The sequence below is a fragment of the Rhyacophila brunnea genome, unplaced genomic scaffold (genome assembly GCF_057557595.1).
Source record: "Rhyacophila brunnea isolate RB1 unplaced genomic scaffold, BYU_Rbru_1.0 scaffold_13, whole genome shotgun sequence".
Lineage (NCBI taxonomy): Eukaryota > Metazoa > Arthropoda > Insecta > Trichoptera > Rhyacophilidae > Rhyacophila > Rhyacophila brunnea.
This window is the reverse complement of record NW_028232785.1, coordinates 21,988,292-21,999,468: the sequence shown is the minus strand read 5'-3', so window position 1 is coordinate 21,999,468 and position 11,177 is coordinate 21,988,292. Positions and strand designations below refer to the sequence as shown.

The following is an 11,177-nucleotide window of genomic DNA, read 5'->3' as shown; positions in this document are numbered from 1 at the left end:
GTAAAACTAAAATAATTAAAGAATCCACTTCATATTGAAAGGCGAGTGATGATTAATCTCCACTGATGTTTATGACGTCAATTATCTAGATAGGTCATGGCTCCCACATGGGAGGGGGGGCTCTCAGGCCTCTAGCCTGGGGGCCTGGTCTTACGGAGGGCCCAGCGTGAGAGATTGACCAGCCAAGTGTGATAAACACACATCACAAACATGCACTTATAGTAAAAAATATCGCCTGAGGCGCTGTTTCTCTTCAAGCGTAGACTAACATTTAATAATATGTGGTTTTACCATAATTGTTGATTATTGTCGATATTTGACATGTCCTTAATTGTGCATATCAACATAAAAGTGTGTGTATTAAAAATCGCTATAAATACCCTTAATTTTACCTCGAATTTGGAATAGGTATGTAACTGTAGATCGTCACAATGCCTTTAACCTTAGCGATAAGTAGGGGGCCCGCTTCGGGGTGTGATCTAGGTATAGGCGGAGGACCATCTTTTCTCACACCGTGCGCATGAATAAGATGGGGTATATTGTATAAGTCTCTTCAGTTTAACGACAATTGCCAAAATTGACAGTACGGTTAGCTGCGCTAATAAATAACCTATAAAATAAACTAAGTGTTCCGGTAAAATATACGGGTTTGCGAAGTATTCCATTGTATTCTATATTCCTCTTTAAAATATTAGTCAATGTAGGTAGGTAGGTACTGCTCTTGGCTGCCTTGATAAAATTAATTATTAATTGACGAATAAGAATCTGTTCACAGCAATTTACAGCTAAACTTTTTATAATTAAGTAATGACGTCTATTTTGATTAGGTATTGGCAATGTTTTTAGTTTGAAGTGATATACCTACCGATATCGTATTTGAATAAAAGTAACGATCTAAGTATCACTCAAAAAGTATTGATGTTGACAGCCCTAGTAAATCTTAAACGTCATAGAAGAAAGTAATCTAATCCATTTACAACATATTCTCGATTGAAACACCTAAAATGGATGTTAAACATGAATATGATGAAGGCAAATCCGTGGCAGAACCGCAGCATTGGTTTGAGGTACCCACAGAGTCTCCAAACAGCCCAGTCGTTAAGAAAGAGGATCCCGACAATGACAGATGTTTATTTGAGGTTAGTTTTACCGTTATCGAACTATAATACATTTCATAGGTAACAAAGCCCATCTAATGTAGGTATTACACTAAAATATACGAATGTTTGGGTGAAACACAATGATATTAATATGGACGAAGCATCTGGAAAAAAAATGACACTCCCTTTTTTGTCGGTCTGCCGAATGGCATAATTCATATTTTAATATCAATACGCCATTACAATAAAGGTGATATTACTATAAATTCCGGATGCTTTTTGTCGGTCTGCCGAATGGCATAATTCATATTTTAATATCAATATCGTTCACCCAAATGAACATTGACACTAGAAACACTGTTCTAACGCCATTAAAATAAAGGTGATATAGCTATAAAATCCCGATGCGTGATATCGCATAATGGAAATTGCGAGATTTTGTCACGTGACGTCGACCTATACATGTGCGAATGTCGCTATGCGCGAATTTACTTGTTAGCCACTGCGTTGTCCATTAACGTCATTGGTGAAACAGGACACGTGCTCTACTGTTTAATTTAAGTGCAAATCATTTTACATTGTTGAAGTATACATACTTTATCGCATCTATTCGATACATAAGACTGCTATCGGCATCTATCGAAGAAAGTTTATCATATTGATGTAATGAGGTCTTGACGTGAAAACTGTCCATCACGCTCTAAAAGTTAACACAGCCAAGAGGGGTGCTGTTATAATAGGTACCTATCGCACTTTTTGACAGTTCAGACGGTTGACTTATTGGAACAATAATTAACCCGTGTCCGGAAACTTGTACGTATGCAGTTCGCCGAATTACACTACACCGTGAATTAAAGTTGTATCGGAAATATATGGCCGTACATCAAAGAGTAGAGTACTGACATAAATTTCATGTCTAAATAAAACACGGTTCTTGTCGGTTTACACTTTACAGGAAGCCAGCAGCAAACAAATTTTGAAAATAGCCGATATACTGGATTATTTGTTAGGTTAGGTTAGGTTTTCATTCTTGAATTCATGAATTTTGCCCAAATCAGCCATGACAAATGAATTAAGTAATGTTTATATTGAATTTAATAAAATTGGATATCGTATAGTATACAGTCATCTCTTGCCGATAGAAAGCTCACGGTGAAATGTTTAACGTACAATTTACATGTAACCCAATTAACCTCCTCAATAGGTACATAAATATGATAAACTACCTACCTTTGATAGCAGTATTGTGTATAGAATACATGCGCACGTCTTTTACCGTGTCGATCGACAATTCAGTCAATTCCATCAATTAGATAAATGTGCAGCCATCTTGTACCTACTTAAAAAAAATGTTGCTTATTATTACACTCAATGACCATTTCGAAAACGAAACATGTTTGATTTTTGCTCATGCTACAACATTCGTCGCACGATACATATTATTAATATGCCCCTAGATTATAATTTCCTATGCATGTTCTGACCGGGTTGATATTAATTGTGTATAATCATTGCCGACTCAAGCAGAAATCCGATACATTCACAACGACTGGTCCTACTTTTTCCGCCCCTCCCGTTATTGCCTATGTATGAACTGTCATTGCCTGCCATTGTTCTATAGAGTGCTCATACTGACGCGTATGTCGTGTTCACACAGGGAATGGTTTGATTTGAATAGATAAGTTACATGATACTCGTAAATAATACACTAGCATTAACACACCTTCTACAAATGTAATGCATAGATTCTGGAAATCATTATTACCACCGGTTTTTGTGTGAAGGACTAGTCTGACTTTGACATCTGATGAATAACAGCAATGTATAATTCATTTTGAAACGAGAAAGGGCGAATCAATATGTCAAGCTATCAGGAGTCTGATTTTGACAGCTGAAACGTGGACCACTCGTTGCTTGTGCAAAAAGTTATGCTCAGGCTTTATAAATCTAAAGATAGCGGTAGTATTATACATTATATCAATATAAACTAGTCATATAAATCGGTTCTCACATCTAAACTCGCCTCGTCTGCCCCACAGCTATAAATCAAACCTTCCAGTAATGTCGATCTGATGTTGAATATTAAGACCGTGCACATCTACCTAGCGACAGTCACACATAGCCTCTTAAAACGTATAGACAATTGGATGCGGCGACCGGCGAGCCAGTATAGGAATGACCAATTCGTAGTTTTTCGTATACGCTCTGACGTCTTCGACTTGCAGCCCAAGAGGTATGCGATTTGTTGATAGCAGCACTAGATGTTTTTTCAAACTAAGAAGGCACATTCGACTTATCTGCGGAGCTCCATTTGGTAACGTATGTTTTGTGAATAACGATGGCGTTACATCGACGTATTCGACATGTTGCAGAGGAGAGGAGTTTTGAAGTGCGAGCCGGCTAACCATCAATCCTCTGCATTTCTTAGGGGTGACATATTATAAAGGGCCACGAATAAAAGAACGATTACAAATATTACTAGGTACCTTTGAAACCCGTTTTCTTTGTCATATTATTTTTATTTTCAGAACCGTCCAGTCAACGAGATATATGTAAATTCTGAGAATATGTTTCAACCGGTTAAAATCAAAGAAGAACCCTGTGAAGATTGGAAGCGCGAGATCATTAATGAAAGCCCCCAACCTGGAGGAAGTTCTTGCTCTAAGTTCACTTCAGTGAATCAGGTAAGTGTTCCTTATGTAACCCAATTTAATTGATTACAAGTTTAATGAGTTTAAACTTGATGTTTACCATTTTCTATTGGATACCTTAAAAAAGGCAACCGTTTTCCAAATTAATTTATTTACAAATGTGACCGCCATGGCTATTAAAATTACATAACCATATTCGATCTTAAGAGTATAGTATTATATATTTTAACGCTACACAGGCCATGACACCCAATGATTGTAGTATAACGAAACAGTGTAGTTAATAATATAAGTGAAACATACATAACTCATTCATATTCTGCATTTTTTTTTGTGATTTTCTTTGACTGCGACTCACTTTCATATCGCCTTTTCTCTTCTAGAAGGGGATCCATCGATCAGGTCCTCACTCCTATTCTGTTAAATAACTTTACAATTTTGCCTAGCCCTTCCGTCTTACCCACCGCCAGGGGCCTTATGTTAGAACTTGCGAGTCGTGTGAAACACCGTAGTCATTCGCGAAAGTGACGTAGGTTATCGAAATAAGGCATGTCGAAACTTATCACTACCTGAATTAGTCATAATCTGTGTCGACAATATTACCCATACCAAAGGGCACTCGTGACCATAGTCCCCCATACGAGTTGAGTATGTGAGCATGCGCACTGATGTCTCGCGCCGATAACGCAGTTTAGTTTTCAACTGTCAAATAAAAGTGAAAGGTTAGGCTGCGAAAAGATAGTATTTTATTATTGGGCTCGCGAGAATAATTACCTACATATTATTATTTTATATTTCGCCAAAGCATTGCTATAGATTTGTATCGTTCACCCAATTATTGTAAAATATGTCAATCCCATAAATAGTTACTTTTGCGGCACTTTTAGGATCACGTAATCATCCGCGAAACAGATCAAATAATTATGTTAACTTATGTCAAAATGCTTTTTCACTCAGTGATGCACTATTTATACGTAATTTTCGATTAAACAAAGAGCTTGTGAGATATATTTTACAAATTCTCACGCCATATAGGTTTATTAGGTAGGTATCTTAAGTTTAATGTTACTACCTACCTACAAGCGTGAAGAGTTTACAATGCGAAAAAATGAATATGGTTGTATAGATTAAAATTAATCAAAGACATAGAAGATGTATGTTATATTTTGACACATTATTACGTTTATAATATTATATCCATGGAGAATTAAAAAGTCGTAGGTAGGTATAATGTTGAGAAGGACATAACCTCACCTACCTCATTTCAATTAAGATCACTTAATTGAAACCTCTCCATTCTTTTGCTACTTTTGCACGACGAAGGACGTGAATTCATGTACCTATTACCCGATTTCCATGTTTATTTTGATATTTCGTTTCGTATGTGACAGTGACCTTGAAAATCAAAACGTCAAAATGAATGAGTTCGCTGACGGAAAGAACACGGCATTACCAATTTATAAACAATAAAGATGCCGAATTATTATATAACCTATTCACAATGTTACTTAATACTCTGTTATCTTGAGTTCAATTAATTATGTTAATGTTTTATAATGGTTTGTAATGAATAAATACCTACATAAAAATAAATGTTATTGAAGACACTGTGTTTATTTTGTTAAATCTTGTTTTACAGTGTAATAATATTATATGGTTTCGCATTTATGTAAGGTTATATTCTACGTACATATATCTATATCATATTATACTAAATCAATCGAATATTGTAGGAATTATACACAAACATAACCAACAAAAATAATGATTTCGTTTGACGTTTGACATTTCATTTTTGACGTTTCATCTTGTACCATAGACACCGATTTTCTCGGTTTTGGCGATGTTGCCAACTAGTCACTCGCGAATTAAAATAGTCCGTAGCGAGTGGCTTCAAAAATAGGTAGTATGGTATACGGTATGAAACGGGCGATACTAACTTGTCATACCACACGGTTTTCGACCATACGACTCGCAAGTTCTAACATACCCGCCCAGGACACCCTTCAATTCGTTGACACTCCCATAGATATCCCCAATTCGCAGCTGTACTCTGTGAAGTTCATATTTAGGGCATTGTAGTGCTGTATGTACGATGTCCTCGCAGAGTTGCGATTCGCTTCTTCACATGAGGATATCTGATCTTTTGCCCATTGTGTGCCCTGTTCTTAGCCTCAGTATTAACTTAAGCTCATTCCTCGTCAAAGAAGACTCTACAAACCAGGGCACCTCTCGTGGTGATGGTAGAATAGACTTACTTATTCTGCACTTTACTTGAGGTTGTATGGATACTTACCTTGGCTTTATCCAACTGGCTTCCTCATATGTATGTTTACATACTTTAGCAACACAATCACAGCTGAGCTGTTAATAATTTTTTTAAAACCACAATTAAATAGCATGTTAATTATATCGAATGGCCAGGTAACGCAAGCGCGTCAGTTGCGATGTAAGCACTGAATGAGTTAAATTCTCGACGATAGTTATATTTGGCCACGTTTTTTTCCGACTTATACGCAGTGAAAATGAGAACTACTCTGCCATTCTTGGTAGCATTGATCTGTTTGTTCATGATGACTATCTTAGAAATCGGGAGAACCAGTTGTTTGTGCTCCCAAGGTGCAAAACTATCTTGCTAATTATGCCAATTAAGGAGGGTAATAACTCTGTTCAACCATATCACTTCGGCAATATAAATTATTAAATTAGGGTCAGCTTTGCTCATTCGGCGTACTTCCTTGTATATAATTTATATATATATTGTATTTACGCTTTTCTGCTGTTTACTAACTTTTATATAATACCGTTTTAATAATATTGCTTTGTTTCTAAATGTCATATTGTGAACGTCTTAAATTATTAGTTTGTAATGTTCACTAGGTATGTAAAAAAGAAACACAATTTGAATAAGCACCCAGATTTTGAGAAAATCACACATAATATATTAAATATTGTGACGTCGCAGGAATCGAACCCGGAGCCCCCAGATGAAATTCCAGCGATGTAAGCCACTTGCTTGACATATTAGGTCCATACGAGTGCAAACATACATTGAAAAACAACAAGTAAATTTCCAAATTTGAGATTCAAACCCGCGACCCATGATAGTACCTATATGCCGACACCCGTTATCTATTACATATAGCTATATTGTGTGTATATGATTTTAAATATATAGCCATTGCACGCAGACATACGCAAACTCTTTGTATCCGTGCATTGAACACGCACCGAAAAGAGTTATCAGGTTGGACTGCCACCTAAAAATAATGTAACTATTCACCATTTATGGCATTACAATCCTTGGCAGGTCTTGGACCTCTTGAAAAACTTCTCCCATCCTGAACGATCTAGTGCCAACACTATCGGGTTACTTGACCTTATCTCAGTTTCGGCCTTCTAGGCTCTTGAACTAGGGTCTGGGCGGTTGCGTACATAGCACGCCTTACGAGATACCATCTCATCCGGCTTACTATACACGTAGCTTGTCCATCACAGTTCTGCATTTTCTAATACCACGTGGTTGCCATGCTCCCATAACGTTTGTATAATTACTCAACTCTTCCTTACCTCTTGACCTTTAAATGCCATAGTCTTGTACATCCTTTAAGATTCTTCTCAATATTCTCCTTTCAAAGATATCAATATTTCTTTCATCCTGTTTGCTGAGTTCCCAGCATTGTAGAATTTTATATTAAGCTGTTTAAGTTTTAAAACCAAATGAATCCACACTTTCAAAAGAATCGCCGACAGTGATAAGGCTGCCATCTTTATCAGGAATCTATGTTTGCAGGTGCTGACTTTCCGGAATGTGACCGGTATGAATTAATAGCCTTTCTGAAAATGTAAGCTAACATTATGAATTTGGTCGTTGTCTTCGTTATCTGATAATGATATTTTTTTTTCAGAACGTTCCAGTCGAGTCGTATATCAAATCTGAAGTACCTGAAATCAAAGAGGAGGATTTTAATGACTCAACGTATCAGATCAGCTATGAAAACCCCCAACCTGGAAGTTCTTACTCAGTATCACACGGATCAATCAATCAAGTAGGTATTTTTTTTTACTTCTGCCATTGGTTAATGTCGTGGGGTCGCCGCCAAAGGTTCGTATGTTGATAATTTAGGTATTTCAGAGATATTAACGGATTAAGTGTTTATATGTGTCGCTACATTTCAAAATCAGCCAAGTCCACCTTTAGGTATTTTTTACTTTTTGTGAATTACTGGAGAACTACTGCTTTCTAACATTTCTGCATTTTCAAAATGCGGAATTTTTTAATGTTAAATATTCTATACTCGAAATAATATAAACTTTCATACGACTGTGTATTTGAGAAAACAAAAAGCTGTTTTTCTCCTATTCATCTATTATGGACTTGGCTGATTTTGAAATCTAGCGACACATATAAATGTTTAATAGAAAAACAATTCAATGTCATCGGATATATAGAACATGCAGATAAAGCACAAATGAATGAGCGTTATGCCTGAGTTTAGAGGGCATGTGAAACTTCAAATTGAAATTACTCTATAATATGATTTAGAGACTTAGCAACTTACCATACCAAACCCCTCCCCAAAAGCGAAGAAATTCAAATAGTTTATGTTAATGGAATATTTTTCTTTCTCGTTGTGGTAAGAGAAGTCAAAAGTAGTAAAGAAGTAAAAAAAAACCTCTCTATAAGGTAGATTGTAAAACTGGATATTTAACATCATGAGACAACGGTAGTAATATGTGCATAATAAACCCAATCTCCATTGCGACTTTAGGGCATTTGCATTTAGGAAAGCAGCTCTCTACCACAAAGGACATATTATATATCCCTTAGTACACTGTGGGTGGGATACTCGCGACTTTCACCTTTTCGCGTCCTGTACATTATATTTCAAAATTTCCTAGCGTAATGGTGTTAATTTATAATTAAAAATATCGTCTCACCAACTGATTACTCTTTGTAAATGTTTTTTTTTTTTAGTTTGTCCCTGGAACCTCAGTAACGGCCGGGTTTGCGAGTTTCGAATCGATGCCGGAGAATACTGATGTCCAAGATCCTCGGGAATACATTGAGAGGTATAGAGATATAAACGCGATCTCTAGCACTTCTAAACATGAAATGCCATTCATGTGTGAGGAATGCAATTACTCATGTGCAACGTCACATGATATGAAATTGCATAAAATGACTCATTCTGGTGAAAAACCGTTTAAATGTGATGAATGCAATTACTCAACTGCAAGGTCAGGTGACATGAAGGTACATAAAATGTCTCATACTGGTGAAAAGCGATTCAAGTGTGAGGAATGCAATTACTCAAGTGCAAGGTCAAATCACATGAAATTGCATAAAATGACTCATTCCAGCGAAAAGCAATTAAAATGTGAGGAATGCGACTACTCGTGTGTACAAGTAGGTAACATGAGGGCACATAAAATGAAACATTCTGGTGAAAAGCCATTCAAATGTGAGGAATGCAATTACTCAAGTGCGAGGTCAGGTGACATGAAGGTACATAAATTGACGCATTCTGGTGAAAAGCCATTTAAATGTGAGGTATGCAATTACTCTTGTGCACAATCAGGTAGCATGAAATTGCATAAAATGACTCATTTTGGTGAAAAGCCATTCAAATGTGAGGAGTGCAGTTTCTCATGTGCAAAACCAGGATACATGAAGATGCATAAAATGACTCATTCTGGTGAAAAGCCATTCAAATGTGAGTTATGCAATTACTCGTGTGCACAATCAGGCAACATGAAATTGCATAAATTGACACATTCTGGTGAAAAGCCATTCAAGTGTGGTGTATGCAATTACTCATCTGCAAATTCAGGTTACATGAAGAAACATCAAGCAACTCATTCTGGTGAAAAGCCATATAAATGTGAGGAATGCAATTACTCGTGTGCACAATCAGGTAGCATGAAATTGCATAAAATGACTCATTCTGGTGAAAAGCCATTTAAGTGTGAGGAGTGCACTTTCTCATGTACAAAGTCAGGTAACATGAAATTGCATAAAATGACTCATTCTGGTGAAAAGCCATTTAAATGTGAGTTATGTTCTTACTCGTGTGCACAATCAGGTAACATGAAATTGCATAAATTGTCTCATTCTGCTATAAAACCATTCAAGTGTGAGGTTTGCAATTACTCATGTGCAAATTCAGGATACATGAAAAAACATCAAGCAACTCATTTTGGTGAAAGGCCATTTAAATGTGAGGTATGCAATTACTCGTGTGCAAATTCAGGTGAGATGATGACACATCAATTAACTCATTCTGGTCAACAGCCATATAAATGTTAGGTATGCAAATACTGATGTGTGTCGTCAGGTTGCATGAAATTGCATAAAATGACTCATTATGGCGAAAAGCCTTTTAAATGTGTTCAATGCAGTCACTCATGCAAACAGTGTTGTTACATGAAGAGACATAAAATCACTCATTCTATTAATCGGACATTTAAATGTCATAATGCAATTACTTTCATGTAAGGTTACTCAATAAAATCAAACAAAATTATTCATTCTTGAGAAAAGCCATTTAAATATAATGATGTTAACAATAACTCATGTGTATCGTTAGGTCACATGAAATCACACAATGGTTGATTCTGGGGAAAAGCCATTTGAATTTGATGCATTGAATAACTAACTTGTATTCTCAAGTAGCTGAAAATTCATAAATTGACTCATTCTGGTGAAAACCCTTTTATATACCGTCGCATTAGGATTGGTTTATCGAAAATAATATTATGTGAAATGTAAAGTAGAGAAAAAAGAAGTTCATTAGGTACCTTTTATTTCAAGAAATAAAAATATAAATAATATTAAATTCTACAGGTTTTTAAAAGGTTTGTCGATAGCTATTACGGTTGTAACACCATTATCAAGACTATATTAGTCTTATAATGGTGTTTCAACTAAAATAGTTATTGACAAACCTTTTAAAAACCTGTAAAATTTAATATCAATTATATTTTCATTTCTTGTAAAATATAATTCTACCAAGTAAAAGCTTTCTCAATCAATTAATTAAAGCTTGAATATCTTTCAATTTTTTTTTACATGGGGTGAGATAAATAAATTATATATGAATATATTAAAAGAGTAATCTAGCGATATTACTCATTTCTTTCAAGATAATTTGTATTTATTTAACAGTGGATTTTGCAACTAAGCAGAAATTGTTATTATCCAGAAAATATTAAAATTAATTGAATTTAAAATTATATACTTATGCAAAGTATTACGTAGGTAGGTCTCCTTTACTTCTTTGTAATAAACCAAAAGTCTACTAATAATAATTCTAACATCACTACTGATCACTTTAGATATATAACGTAAATTGATAGATCCTTGCAGCACGGAAGCGTAAAATAAAATGATAAATTTGGGGGCGTTCCTCATTTGAAAACGGAA

At 35.5% G+C, this 11,177-nt stretch overlaps 1 long non-coding RNA gene across 1 annotated transcript; it reads left to right on the top strand.

The window, feature by feature from the left end:
- The first annotated feature begins 917 nt into the window (after nucleotides 1-917).
- LOC147076923 (uncharacterized) lies at nucleotides 918-10,876 on the top strand. The gene is made up of 4 exons (XR_015069731.1): nucleotides 918-1,139; nucleotides 3,629-3,784; nucleotides 7,660-7,800; nucleotides 8,730-10,876. It is a non-coding gene; the product is annotated as an uncharacterized LOC147076923 (long non-coding RNA).
- Nucleotides 10,877-11,177: the final 301 nt, after the last annotated feature.